This window comes from Pinus tabuliformis, chromosome 4_1 (assembly GCF_031772625.1).
Source record: "Pinus tabuliformis cultivar Carrire ecotype Pingquan chromosome 4_1, CPIR1, whole genome shotgun sequence".
In the NCBI taxonomy this organism is placed as follows: Eukaryota; Viridiplantae; Streptophyta; class Pinopsida; order Pinales; family Pinaceae; genus Pinus; species Pinus tabuliformis.
In genome coordinates, this window is record NC_142303.1 from 563093117 (window position 1) to 563108908 (window position 15792).

General features: G+C 37.8%; 1 pseudogene across 1 annotated transcript; it reads left to right on the forward strand.

Annotated features, from left to right (window-relative positions):
- The first annotated feature begins 347 nt into the window (after positions 1–347).
- LOC149177107 (arabinogalactan O-methyltransferase 1 pseudogene) lies at positions 348–2197 on the forward strand (annotated as a pseudogene). The gene is made up of 3 exons (XR_016258725.1): positions 348–1481; positions 1669–1761; positions 1849–2197. The product of XR_016258725.1 is annotated as an arabinogalactan O-methyltransferase 1 pseudogene (transcript).
- The last annotated feature ends 13595 nt before the right edge of the window (positions 2198–15792 follow it).

A 15792-nucleotide genomic window follows, 5' to 3' on the forward strand; every position in this document is an offset into this window, starting at 1 on the left:
GTTTATAGAGGTTTTTGGCTCAAACAAATCTGTATCTGTAATCCTTTTTATACATATAATGGAAGCATGACCTCTCTTATCTGGAAAAGTTTGCTCTGCCACCCACATTGATGGGCAGCAGCGTTTTTTAGCATTTGTAGGAATTTTCTGTAATAATATTCATTTAATGAGCAGTAGAGTATAAATGCGGCAATGCATTTGTTGTATTGGTAAGAATTTTGTGTAATAACGTTCATTTATTGAGCTGTAGAGTATGAAAGTGGCCATGCATTTAGTATAATAAGTTTACAGAGATATCTGCGACATTGCTCTGCGACAACATTGATGACAGCATTGTGATGGGCAGTTCCTATTTCCAATCCTATAGAAACATAAATGAGCCCTAAGTACCTGTGACAGGACATTCGTGCATCTGAAGGCATGATACATCTGCATATGAAAGCCATACATCTCCATGCATATTCCGGCTACTCGATCACCCTACCTCCGGCAAGCTCCAATATTCAATGTATCTGCGACCACTGTCAGACCTGTCCCGTCTCCTCCTGCAACCTCCGTTGGCTTCCTCGTCTACCACCGTTTTCCAAATTCCGTTTTATTTTGAATTTAGTAAAGGCGCTAAAGGCTGCACCTTTTCTTCTCCGCTTTCATCCGGTCATGGGGTTGAGCGGGACCAGCAGTGGCTTCCGGGCGAGGTTGCGAGGACGCTTGTGCACTACGTGACGAGCAGGATCCTGCGCCAGCGGAAGAAAGCTGAAATCAATCTCACCCTGGAAGTACTTTATGTGAGAAGCCCCTGCAATTTCTTCGTCTTCGGCCTCGGCTACGACAGCCCCCTTTGGAATGCCCTCAATGCCCATGGCAAAACCATTTTCCTGGAAGAGGACTCCAATTGGATACGGAAAGTCGTGGAGAGCCAACCAGGAATTGAAACTTATCACGTCCAATACCAAACGAAAATGTCCATGGCGGACGCCCTGCTGCACAACTACAGAAGAAATGGATCCTCCTACAGCCCCACCCGGGCCTTGAGGTCCTCCAAATGCGAGCTCGCTGTCACCAATTTGCCCGCGCTCATCTACGAGACGGAGTGGGATATGATCATGACCGTGGTTACTTCGATGTCGCGCCCGGGAGAATGTCTGGCATTTTCACGGCAGCCGTGATGGCCAGTAACAGGAAGAAGGAAGGATCCACAGATATTTTCCTTCATGATGTTGATAGGAGAGTGGAGCAAATGTATGCCGGGGAGTTCCTGTGCAGCAGCAATCTGGTGGGATCTTTGGGGAGGCTTTGGCATTTCAGGGTTCCCCCATTTTCCAAGATGAAGCCCACCAGCGGTAGCACTGACGGCTTCTTCTGTCCATCACCTATGAGCAATAAGGAATAATGGTTGCAGTGTTTACTCATCATCAGCGAGCTTTGTCTAATAAGGAATAATCATGCCCTTCATGTCCTCTTCAGTGAGCTTTGTCTAAATGGTAAGATCAATTACTGCTTTTCTTGGTTCACAGTTGTTTAGTGTCATTATGGTTTTGCTGAAGTATTTCATTGTAATCATTCTATAACCACAATGGTCGTTCTCGGCAATGGTAACTCAACGACGGTGCAAGGTATTCCTTCCACAAAGGTAAATATTAATTTATTTTTTTATTTGTTATCTTGTAGCTCGGCAAGGTGTTCAATATTTTTCTTGCTTTCAATGGTCTTGAGGGTGTTAGAGTTCAACTTTCCCTACATAGTTCCTCTCTGTCTTTACAGGTATTACTCTTTTAACATTTCCCAAGTTAAGTATTTCAGGTGGACGCTCTGAGATTATTTGTAATATGTCTCTTTATTTGTTTGCAGGTTTGGAAGGATTCTTGATTTTCCTTCTTATTTTCTAGTGGTCAGCTCAATCCGTCCTCTATTAATTCCAAAATGTTCCTTGTTCTAGGTTAGGAGCCTGACTTGCATGGTTTACTGGCTCTCTGCATGTAGTCTTAGGTTGATGGGCCATCAAATATATCTCCCAATTACTTAAATGGATTATGTATATTTTTGGTTGAATTTTAACAACCATACAAAAATCCCTCTTGGGGTTTCTTTTACTTTTACTCCCCTTGAATGTTTCTATCACGGTCTAAGTAATTTTTTAGGGTATTTAAATGTGGTATTGTTATAGAAGTCAACATATATTTTACTCATGTGGATTCTTAGTATTCAAGTTTTGATTAAAAAATGTATTTGCAGTAGAGGTTCTCTTTCCTGTTAGTTAAGAAACTATTTGTTTTCTTAAGGAATTATATGGACTGTCATTATCAAGTTCATATCAAGAATATTATTTATGATTCATGCATTTTGTACTCTTTCCATTTTGTATTGTTGGTAAATGGTTAAGTTGTTTTCCTTCTTAAATAGTTACCATCTTGTTCTGAGTTTGATGGGTTTCCCCTAGACTCGTTCGAGGGTAATTTTGTTCGCAGTCTTCTATCTTGGCCTTACTTGGGATTCTTTACCCTGAGTTTGACGGGTTTCCCCTAGACTCGTTCGAGGGTAATTTTGTTCGCAGTCTTCTATCTTGGCCTTACTTGGGATTCTTTACCCATCCATGATTCTTCTCTGTGGTAACAACAATTTTTTTTGGTAACTGCATAGGACATTGTTCTCTGTCACTTAGTGTTATATGTTTATATATTGGCTACAAACATTCTCTGTTCCGTATTGTGTGTTTTGCTAGCACATATTTTATGATTTCGTTGCTTTTTTTTACCCGCAATGCGGGGTGTTGGATCTCTGAGTTTCTTTTGAAATATTCACCTGCATGTTTGTTCTTATTATTGTTATTGTTTTAATCTTCTACTTATATAGATGCTACAGAAAAAACCACATACATTTCCTCAGTTTGGTTCCACATGACTCTGGTGTAGTTACTTATTAACGTCGAGAGGGACTATTTTCCAAGGAATCCATTGGCTCACCATCGGAAAACTAACCATCGAAACCCTCTATAATTATTTTCAACATATTTTGGAAGTCATGTATCCTGGTACATGCAAGAATTAGTTATTACGATTATTATTTTAATTTTCAGAGATTTGTCTCCCTCATATTGCATTACTTGAGTCTAAGTTCTTCTTAATACCGACTCTTTCTTTTAATATCCAGAAACTCAACCAACATAGAGAGTTAATTTTACCGAACAGAGGAAGTATATCTCAAGTATATCTCACAAAAGAAGTCTACTCCCCAAATTTTATATGCAAATACAGAAAGGGTTTATGGCATATTCTTTACCCTTGTGAACATTTATTCTCAACAGTGAACTTGGTTTCTTTTTGTTTACCTAATAGTCATAAGAAACAATATACCAATCTGTTTAGACTTCTTTTCTTTTACAAGGAATAACACACAGATCGTCATTTGTAGATACAGCTTGAGTGGGCCGAATGGTTAAGAGCATGTGTTTCCTCCTAAGAGGTCACGGTTCAAAACCAAAGGGGGGTAGAGTATGTATGCCTTCGTAGACTTAACCAGTCAAATCGCTACTCGACAGCTTGAACAACGTCTTGTCACAAGCACTTCTTTTTCCTCTTTCCTCAGGCCACTTGTGACCTCATCCAGCGGAGAGATTTCTTTTAATCCCAGGAAAAAAATCACTGTCTAACTACCTAGAAACTAAAGATTTTCTTTTTAAAATCTTTTCCCCTATAAAATAACAACACAATGAAATAATGATAAATATACTTTGTTTTCAAGTTCACTTACCAACCTATAACAAGTTACCATGTCTTTGCATAATAAAAAAAAGTAAATAACTATTATTTACATAATCAGTAGTGTCACACCATCCATTTGACAAATTTACGCGAGCATTCTTCACCATTGTGTTACACCAATAAAAAGATCACATTAAAATTTTCTTTTATCATCCTTTTCAAAGTACATTCTGAGCTCATCCAATTAACAATGCCGGAGGAAATGAAAAGTTTGTTTCCGCAAAGGAGAAAAAGAATGTCGTGGACAAAGATTTTATGCTTAAGAGAGAACTATTTTTGAAGTTAATACACCAGTAAATGACAAGAATCCATTAAGAGTAGAATTAAATATTGAAATCTCACCTTTTAAAGGAGATATAAATAACAAAAACCCATTAAGAGTAGAGTTAAATATTGAAATCTCACCTCTTAATGGAGATATTAATACAAAAGAATTTATCTTTTAATGGAAATATTAATACAAAAGAATTTAGAAACAAAATTATAATCATATTTTTTTAATAAAGAAAAGCTTGTATTATTAATTTAAAATGTGTGAAATTACAATTTGAAAATATAAATATCAAATTTAAAAATGGTAAAATATTGAATTTTAAAATATAATATAAAATTAAGTAAAAGTACATATGTAATATTATTAATTTAAAAATTCATAATATTAATTTAAAAATTCATAATTAATTATTCATTTATAGACTTTAGAATTATGTGGTTTATTTTGTAAATAATATATATATAAAGTTTTGAATTTAAAATATCATTGGAAAATTTAAACTTTTTGTATACGATAATTATTCATTGTTAATTTATTTCATAAATCCATATTTGTCTATAAAAAAAATTACTGATTGAAAATCAATACTATTTCATTATTTTTAAACCAATATTATAACAAATTAAATTAACTACAAAAATATAATGCTCTATCTTAAGGAGGGAAAAACAAAAATTAACACATTTACCCATCTACGAATAATAGAAGTTATACTCTTTTATCCAAAAGGATTTTCGTTATTTTACTCATGTAAAAAGAAGACAATGATTACATTAAATTTCCATGTTACGCATTATTTAAACCACTTTCTTCAAAAGTTTTTTACAATAAATTTCCATGTACTACATTATTTAAACCATTAAATATTATTTACACTTTCCTTGAGTATTAATAAGTATTGTAGTTATAATTGAAATTATAAGTTTATTTTATTTATATTTTGGGAATATTTTTCAATTATCTATGTTAAGTATTGTTTGATAAAATTAATAATAGTTAAAATTATATTGTATATTAGATATTTTAATTTATTTATTTTGAAAACTTTAACATATTTTTACTATTTATTTTATGTATAATTATTGTATAACTATTTTAGGATGGATTGTATAATCCACAATAAGTGGATGTTGTATTATCACTATCCTACTAGAGACTCGAGAGTAGACGTGGAAATGCATCTTTCCAAATGAAACATTTACTACTCCCATGGTTTTATATGGCTTTTAATTGTTTTATGACGGTGGAGGATGCCCATTTCGATATTGGTTTAATGTGACATTTCACTTAGGGATTTATCATATCTTGGTTGGGATTGCTATGTTTTTTTTGGTCACTAAATGTCCCAGTTTGGCCTAGCCTTCGCATATGTATTAGTCATTTTAGAAGGTGGCAAACACTCATGCTACATGGTGCTATCATCCTACATAGGAGAAGAACTTATTTTCACATGGAAAGAGATTTACAATGAGTTTTATGGTTCCTCATGAAAAGGTTTAGTTCTATATAGTCAGTGCCACATCAAGTAGTTCCTTAGACTTCCTTTATATATCTTCTAGTTCTAATAATTTTGAATTTTTGTTTCCCTAGCTCTTTGGGTAAACCAATTAACCCTTTTTCTTTTTCACATCAATTGTCTAGAAAGATTATGTGGTTGGGATCGGGGAATTCTATTGGGAATCACGATTGTCGTTAAACCAAAACCTGCAGGTGTTATTCAACGATCGCATCGCCAGAGATAAGGATCCACGAGAGGCTGTTAGTCCATGTCACAAAACACTCAAGGAGCGTTGGTTTATCCAATGTCCAACAAATTCCTCTCTGCCCTATGTCACAAACTCATATTTCCCACCACCCTAGTTGCATCTTATGAATTTTTCTACTTCTAACTCCTCACACAATCTCACATATTCTAGTATTCCCTATCCCAATCCTCACAAACGTGCCTAGTTTGTAAATGCTCCTTCCCCAACCACTCCATGCATTTACTTTATTGATCACTCAGCTCAAACATGGGAAAGTATTTCTTCATAAATATGCCCTATCAACAAGTTTGAAGTCGCAAAGGAGTGGCATAGTTCTAAGAGAAAGGTGGCTCTCACACCCAATAATGGGTTGAGTTGTATAATTATGGTGATAGAATTGCAAATGCTTAAGAAATTTTAATCTAAATCAAGATACATAATTCTACTCTACTAATCTGTGGAATTTAATTCACAATTTAGAACAACATTCACAAACATGCAATAAGAAAAAACACACATGCACGGTATTTTTTTCTAGGGGAACCGAACTGGGAAAAACTCCTCAAGACTCTTTGCATTAATCAGAGGAATAGAGATGTATTACAATTCCTTGCCCTCTCTAAGCAGAACCTGCAAGTGAATAACCTCTCTCTCTACTCAATGAGAAGCTCTAACCCAGACTTAGTCAATTTTTTCCTTTGCTTGAGCCCTTATTTCCTTGCGCAAATCTTGAGGGATTAGCACCTATTTTTAGGAGTTTTCCTCCAATTGATTGTGAAATTCCCAAGGATTGATCATTTGGCTACATGCAACACCTATACACTCAAACTATTTATAATTGCTTGTTACATTGCCTTGGAATCTCCACCACAACTGGGGAACTTGAATTCCTAGCATACACTAGCTATTTTGAGATGATTGATTAGCTAACTAGATGATCATTGAGTTAGACTACTATCCCACTACACAACTGACCTTCCACTATTTCCATTAACTATTATAACTAGTTTAAATGAATACAATGAGATATAACTGAACTGGATTACTAAAATTTAGCAATCACGCATGCTTAACTGAACTCCAAGACCTCCTACTCGAATTTACTAAGCTAACTAAGTGACAAGAGCCATGTCATACAAGTTAACTACCTCCAAGTTGTTTGTCGATGTGGAAATTCAAATTTTCTCAATTTGACAAAGGCAAAGTCAAATTGATACTTTCTTACTACACTTCTCAACACTTTCTCTTAGCAAGAAAGGGATTATCGGCCACCCCCATCTTGCACCTATGGAATTCAAACTTCCCTCTTGACAAAGCCTTTGTCAAGATGTTAGCATCTTATTCCTCTATCACAATGTATTGTAGCAACATTTTCCGCCTCTACACGCAATCCTGTATATGATGATATTGGATATCTATATGCTTGTCTCGATCGTGAAATACCAAGTTCTCGAAGAACTGAATGAAACTTTGATTATCACAATAGATCACAATTGGATCCAACATATGACAAAACAATCTCGCAAGTATCTTTCTCATCTAGATCGCCTCATATATTGCTTGAATGACAACCATGTATTCAGCTTCTGGGAAAATAATTTTGTTCTGGTTAGACTTATAGTATTAGAGAAAAAAAATGTTTGGGAGACAAGATTTGAGTGACTTATTTTTGTACATAACTAGCAGGAACTTCTACACGGTGGATCATTATTAGAAAGATGCCCTGACTAATGATGGTTGGAGGAAATGGAAGGAACGTCAGGATTGACCTCAACCCCCTGAGTCAGTTCAATGGAAGCAACTGGACAGAGAGTTAGAATCCAGGAAGCTTACAGTCCAAAATGGACCAGACATTCTTCGATGGGGATATACTACAAAGGGAATATTTACCATCAAAGAGGCTTACCATTTAAAGGCAAGATGGGAGCAGGGGCATCACCATCCAATTTGGAAGAAGCTTTGAAAAGGTGGGTGGTGGTCGAGAGTTGCATACATTCTCTCGTTGGCATATAGGGGTAGAATCCTCACTTGGGATCAACTACAAAAAAGGGGTATCTATGGACCCTTGTATTGTATCATGTGTGGTCAACATAATGAGGATCTCAAACACCTATTAAATCCATGTCCTTTTGTAGTTCAAAAGTGGCACCAAGTGGAAGATCTCTTTGGAAGGATGGATAGAGACCATCAAAGCATTAGAGAAACCATCCTTATATGGTGGACATGCCTCTTCTCAAGCCTGGTCTTAATCGCGCTTGGGGACTATCTCTAGACTCCACACTTTGGGCTATATGAAAAGAGAGGAACTATAGGACCTTTTAGAATAGCCAACAATCTTAGGAAGCAGTATGGGAGGGAACCATCCAGAATATCCGGGAAACAATCTTGGCTAAGAAATGGCAACCAGATGACTAGCAAGTTATGAAAGATATATATTAATATTCTCCATATTATATTAATATTAGTTTAAATATCTCATAGTATACTTTATATGTATCATGTTATCACCTTCTATGTGCAAATTTTCTAGCAACATAATCCCTATTTTCAATGGCAAGGACTATGCTTCCGTGTAACACTTGTGTAAGGTTGTATTTTTTATAATAAAGAATCATACCTCCATTAAATCAATTTTTGAACCTTAATGCCTAAAAAAATCATGTAGGTAATTTTCATAGCATTAATTTTTTGTTAATAAGAAATCATACTTTGGTTCAATTAGTTTTAGTCCCTAGTGCATCTTCATATTGAGTAGGGATAGATAATTCATTAAGTCGGTCATCCTTCTGCAATTTTGTGAGTGTTCTATATTTTATTTGAAGCAATTCCCATTTATTTCTCCCTAGTCTTAAATCATCCAACTTTGTAAAGTTTGTTATACATTTGTAATTCTGTCTGCATTCCTTTTGCTTTCTTCTAGCTTAATATATACCATTTATTGTTCCTCAAGAGTCCCATTCGAGTTCCATTCTAGTCCCTTAAGGATGAATGCATTCAATTTACATTTAAGTATTAGGAATTTTGTAGAGTACTTTACACACCTGCTCTATTTGAACTTAAAGTTTGTAATGTCTTTTTGACTCTTATAGAGAGCTATTTCCAAGAGCGCATGGAATTTGTGGTTTCGTATACTTTTAATTAAGCATTGAAATCTCATGAATGTTCTCCTATGATTGTTTATGATATTGAATGAAATCATTTTAGAGCTCTTTAAAATATTTGGACCATTTCTTTATTTTTTGTCTATGTATTTGTTTCAAATGTGTCTCCCTCATGATATGTGAATGGATATGTGCCATGGAATGACTTAATTAGATAGTATCTACTTCTTTTTGTTTTTATTTATTTTCTTTAAAATCACATGGTCCACTCAAAGGTGAATATGTTGAATGTTTAATTCCACATTTTTGAGTTAATCAGAAAATGTGAGTGTGTGAAAGAGGAGTATCACCTCTATAAAAACACCATAGAATATATAAAAGTCCCTAGGATGTTGACTTTTATCGTTGACGGGAAACGAGATCAACAACATTGTGTCTTTTGATATGAGGCTTATAGGTATTTTTCAAACAAGTTTTCATAATTTTGTGAAAGAGCCAAATCCTAGTGAGTTGCCCAATAAGTCTATGATCAACAAGGGCCAAGATTTTGTATCTTCACATGGTAGGATATGTGGGCATATACGGAATGTGGGCATATACGGAAGATGTAGGCATATACGGAAACTGGGCATATACGGAAGATGTGTGCATATACGGAAACTGGGCATATAGGGAAGATGTGCGCATATACGGAAGATGTAGGAATATACGGAAACTGGGCATATACGGAAGATGTACGCATATACGGAAAATGTGGGCATATACGGAAACTGGGCATATACGGAAGATGTGCGCATATGCCCAAACTGGGCATATACGGAAGATGTGCGCATATACGGAAGATGTGGGCATATACGGAAACTGGGCATATACGGAAGATGTAGGCATATACGGAAACTGGGCATATACGGAAGATGTGCGCATATACGGAAGATGTGGGCATATACAGAAACTGGGCATATACGGAAGATGTGGGCATATACGGAAACTGGGCATATACGGAAGATGTAGGCATATACAGAAACTGGGCATATACGGAAGATGTGGGCATATACGGAAGATGTAGGCTTATACGGAAACTGGGCATATACGGAAGATGTGTGCATATACGGAAACTGAGCATATAGGGAAGATGTGCGCATATACGGAAGATGTAGGCATATACAGAAACTGGGCATATACGGAAGATGTGCGCATATGCGGAAGATGTGGGCATATACGGAAACTGGGCATATACGGAAGATGTGGGCATATACGGAAACTGGGCATATACGGAAGATGTAGGCATATACGGAAACTGGGCATATACGGAAGATGTGCGCATATACGGAAGATGTGGGCATATACGGAAACCGGGCATATACGGAAGATGTGGGCATATACGGAAACTGGGCATATACGGAAGATGTGCGCATATACGGAAGATGTGGGCATATACGGAAACTGGGCATATACGGAAGATGTAGGCATATACGGAAACTGGGCATATACGGAAGATGTGGGCATATACGGAAGATGTAGGCATATACGGAAACTGGGCATATACGGAAGATGTGTGCATATACGGAAACTGGGCATATAGGGAAGATGTGCGCATATACGAAAGATGTAGGCATATACGGAAACTGGGCATATACGGAAGATGTGCGCATATACGGAAAATGTGGGCATATACGGAAACTGGGCATATACGGAAGATGTGCGCATATGCCCAAACTGGGCATATACGGAAGATGTGCGCATATACGGAAGATGTGGGCATATACAGAAACTGAGCATATACGGAAGATGTGGGCATATACGGAAACTGGGCATATACGGAAGATGTAGGCATATACGGAAACTGGGCATATACGGAAGATGTGCGCATATACGGAAGATGTGGGAATATACAGAAACTGGGCATATACGGAAGAAGTGGGCATATACGGAAACTGGGCATATACGGAAGATGTAGGCATATACGGAAACTGGGCATATACGGAAGATGTGGGCATATACGGAAGATGTAGGCATATACGGAAACTGGGCATATACGGAAGATGTGTGCATATACGGAAACTGGGCATATAGGGAAGATGTGCGCATATACGGAAGATGTAGGCATATACGGAAACTGGGCATATACGGAAGATGTGCCCATATGCGGAAGATGTGGTCATATACGGAAACTGGGCATATACGGAAGATGTGGGCATATACGGAAACTGGGCATATACGGAAGATGTAGGCATATACGGAAACTGGGCATATACGGAAGATGTGCGCATATACGGAAGATGTGGGCATATACGGAAACTGGGCATATACGGAAGATGTGGGCATATACAGAAACTGGGCATATACGGAAGATGTGCGCATATACGGAAGATGTGGGCATATACGGAAACTGGGCATATACGGAAGATGTGGGCATATACGGAAACTGGGCATATACGGAAGATGTAGGCATATACGGAAGATGTGGGCATATACGGAAGATGTAGGCATATACGGAAACTGGGCATATACGGAAGATGTGTGCATATACGGAAACTGGGCATATAGGGAAGATGTGCGCATATACAGAAGATGTAGGCATATACGGAAACTGGGCATATACGGAAGATGTGCGCATATACGGAAAATGTGGGCATATACGGAAACTAGGCATATACGGAAACTGGGCATATACGGAAGATGTGCGCATATGCCCAAACTGGGCATATACGGAAGATGTGCGCATATACGGAAGATGTGGGCATATACGGAAACTGGGCATATACGGAAGATGTGGGCATATACGGAAACTGGGCATATACGGAAGATGTAGGCATATACGGAAACTGGGCATATACGGAAGATGTGCGCATATACGGAAGATGTGGGCATATACGGAAACTGGGCATATACGGAAGATGTGGGCATATACGGAAGATGTAGGCATATACGGAAACTGGGCATATACGGAAGATGTAGGCATATACGGAAACTGGGCATATACGGAAGATGTGTGCATATACGGAAACTGGGCATATAGGGAAGATGTGCGCATATACGGAAGATGTAGGCATATACGGAAACTGGGCATATACGGAAGATGTGCGCATATGCGGAAGATGTGGGCATATACGGAAACTGGGCATATACGGAAGATGTGGGCATATACGGAAACTGGGCATATACGGAAGATGTAGGCATATACGGAAACTGGGCATATACGGAAGATGTGCGCATATACGGAAGATGTGGGCATATACGGAAACTGGGCATATACGGAAGATGTAGGCATATACGGAAACTGGGCATATACGGAAGATGTGCGCATATACGGAAGATGTGGGCATATACGGAAACTGGGCATATACGGAAGATGTGGGCATATACGGAAACTGGGCATATACGGAAGATGTAGGCAGATTAGAAAACACCCAAGTAGCAGCTTTGTATGAGGAATTTGATAGATAGATATATCACAGAATGTAGATCTGGTCATTTGTTTTAAGCAGAGGAAAAGCAATCATAGTGATTCTTTAAAGGAACCGAAATAGGTTCCTATTGCCATAGGGTCTTCTGCTAATGGCGTCGAGATTTCTAGAGGTTGCAAAAGTCGAGATCGGTTGTCATGGGAAGGAAGCATTTTTCTAGGTATGGTTACCTTTGGGACAATAAATCTAGAAGAAAAAATGTTTACTGCACACCCTCTATATTAAAGGATTAGAAATCGTTTCCAGAGGAGGGGGAAAAGTGTTTGAATAGCATGAAGGATGTTAATCTTCATGGCAACGGTCAAAACAAAGAGATGGAGACTTTCCTCATTTGGAGACTCAGTTCTATGAGTTGTTTTGGCCATGAATCTTTCCAACGAGTTGGAGCTGTTATAGTTGGGAAAAACGACGAACATTTTAGATCCTATCTTGACTTAGCATGTTGAAGACTTGATGTGGAAGCAACAGGAGGTGATAAGGGCAACCCTCGACATGGCCAAGGAGATGGGCGTGAAATAAGGTGAGCTCGGGGCTACATCGAAGAAACAAGAGAGGAAAAATATTTCTAAATGCACACACAGTTTGAACAAAGGTCACGAGGGCCACACTTGAATTAACAAAGTAAGCTCTACACAGCGGTGGTGTCAAAGAAAACTTAAAACATAGAATCTTTGCACATTGTACTCTGGTTAGGATTCAATCAAAGGTTTGGTAGGTTTGGTTGCTATGCAAATATGCTCCGATATGAAGCTGAAGTCTCGTCTTACGGTTTTGGGCCCGGGTTATAACTGTAATGCATGTAATTGTATTGTGATAAATGTAAGAGACCATGCTCATGTGTTATATTGCAAAAGAAAGAGGATATGTGCATGTGGATTAATTAATTGATGAACCATGTACCTGAAAAGAACACCTAGATAACTGGCGGTTACAGTGGTTGTTGACCCATGTAATCTGGTAGATGGGTTCTTTTTATATGGAAATTGATGTCATATGTACAAAGACATCAACAAGGTAAAACAAAATATTATGGAGTCAATTTTTGTTACATGTAAATGGGCATACTGCTGTAAGTCCTGGTATGGCATGCGTACCCCCCAATAATCACTGGTAAAGTCAGTTAGACCTAGGTGATAAGGGGGATGCCAGGTTAACTGGTATGGTATGCATACCCTCGATAGTCACTAGTAAATTGCGCATATCTTCCATATATCCCTAACATTATTATATGTGCATATATGACGTATATGCATATCGTTTATGTATCTGCATCGTATATGCGCAAATTCCATATACAGAAATTGCGTAGATACGGAAATTGTGCATATATAGAAGATATGTGCATATACGGAAATTGGTATATGCGCATATCTTCCCTATATCCCTAACTTTCCTATATGTGCATATCTTCCGTATATGCACGTTGTTTATGTATCTACATCGTATATGCGCAAATTCCATATACAAAAATTGCGCATATATGGAAATTGTGCATATACGGAAGATATGCGCACACCTTCTGTATATGCCTAACTTTCCTATATGTGCATATCCTTCGTATATGCAATACAGATAGCGGGGTTTTGAGATGTGGCTTTCCCTTATACTTATTGTGTTATGTGCCATTGATATTATTCCTCTTGTCAATTATTTTTTTCATCGATCTTTATGGGCTTCCGTTGTAAAAAGTAGAAGTAGATTCTTGTCTCTTGTTTTAGTAGATTAAATGAGCTTGTGAATCTACAGGACAATCTACATCATTGATGGTGATAGGTTTAGGTGGTGTAGGATTCTAGCCTCTTGGGGAGCAACTTGCTAGTCATCTGGTTGCCATTTCTTAGCCAAGATTGTTTCCCGGATATTCTGGATGGTTCCCTCCCATACTTCTTCCTAAGATTGTTGGCTATTCTAAAAGGTCCTACAGTTCCTCTCTTTTCATATAGCCCAAAGTGTGGAGTCTAGAGATAGTCCCCAAGCGCGATTAAGACCAGGCTTGAGAAGAGGCATGTCCACCATATAAGGATGGTTTCTCTAATGCTTTGATGGTCTCTATCCATACTTCCAAAGACATCTTCCACTTGGTGCCACTTTTGAACTACAAAAGGACAAGGATTTAATAGGTGTTTGAGATCCTCATTATGTTGACCACACATGATACAATACAAGGGTCCATAGATACCCCTTTTTTGTAGTTGATCCCAAGTGAGGATTCTACCCCTATATGCCAACGAGAGAATGTATGCAACTCTCGACCACCACCCACCTTTTCAAAGCTTCTTCCAAATTGGATGGTGATGCCCCTGCTCCCATCTTGCCTTTAAATGGTAAGCCTCTTTGATGGTAAATATTCCCTTTGTAGTATATCCCCATCGAAGAATGTCTGGTCCATTTTGGACTGTAAGCTTCCTGGATTCTAACTCTCTGTCCAGTTGCTTCCATTGAACTGACTCAGGGGGTTGAGGTCAATCCTGACGTTCCTTCCATTTCCTCCAACCATCATTAGTCAGGGCATCTTTCTAATAATGATCCACCGTGTAGAAGTTCCTGCTAGTTATGTACAAAATTAAGTCACTCAAATCTTGTCTCCCAAACATTTTTTTTCTCTAATACTATAAGTCTAACCAGAACAAAATTATTTTCCCAGAAGCTGAATACATGGTTGTCATTCAAGCAATATATGAGGCGATCTAGATGAGAAAGATACTTGCGAGATTGTTTTGTCATATGTTGGATCCAATTGTGATCTATTGTGATAATCAAAGTTTCATTCAGTTCTTCGAGAACTTGGTATTTCACGATCGAGACAAGCATATAGATATCCAATATCATCATATACAGGATTGCGTGTAGAGGTGGAAAATGTTGCTACAATACATCATGATAGAGGAATAAGATGCTAACATCTTGACAAAGGCTTTGTCAAGAGGGAAGTTTGAATTCCATAGGTGCAAGATGGGGGTGGCCGATAATCCCTTTCTTGCTAAGAGAAAGTGTTGAGAAGTGTAGTAAGAAAGTATCAATTTGACTTTGCCTTTGTCAAATTGAGAAAATTTGAATTTCCACATCGACAAACAACTTGGAGGTAGTTAACTTGTATGACATGGCTCTTGTCACTTAGTTAGCTTAGTAAATTCGAGTAGGAGGTCTTGGAGTTCAGTTAAGCATGCGTGATTGCTAAATTTTAGTAATCCAGTTCAGTTATATCTCATTGTATTCATTTAAACTAGTTATAATAGTTAATGGAAATAGTGGAAGGTCAGTTGTGTAGTGGGATAGTAGTCTAACTCAATGATCATCTAGTTAGCTAATCAATCATCTCAAAATAGCTAGTGTATGCTAGGAATTCAAGTTCCCCAGTTGTGGTGGAGATTCCAAGGCAATGTAACAAGCAATTATAAATAGTTTGAGTGTATAGGTGTTGCATGTAGCCAAATGATCAATCCTTGG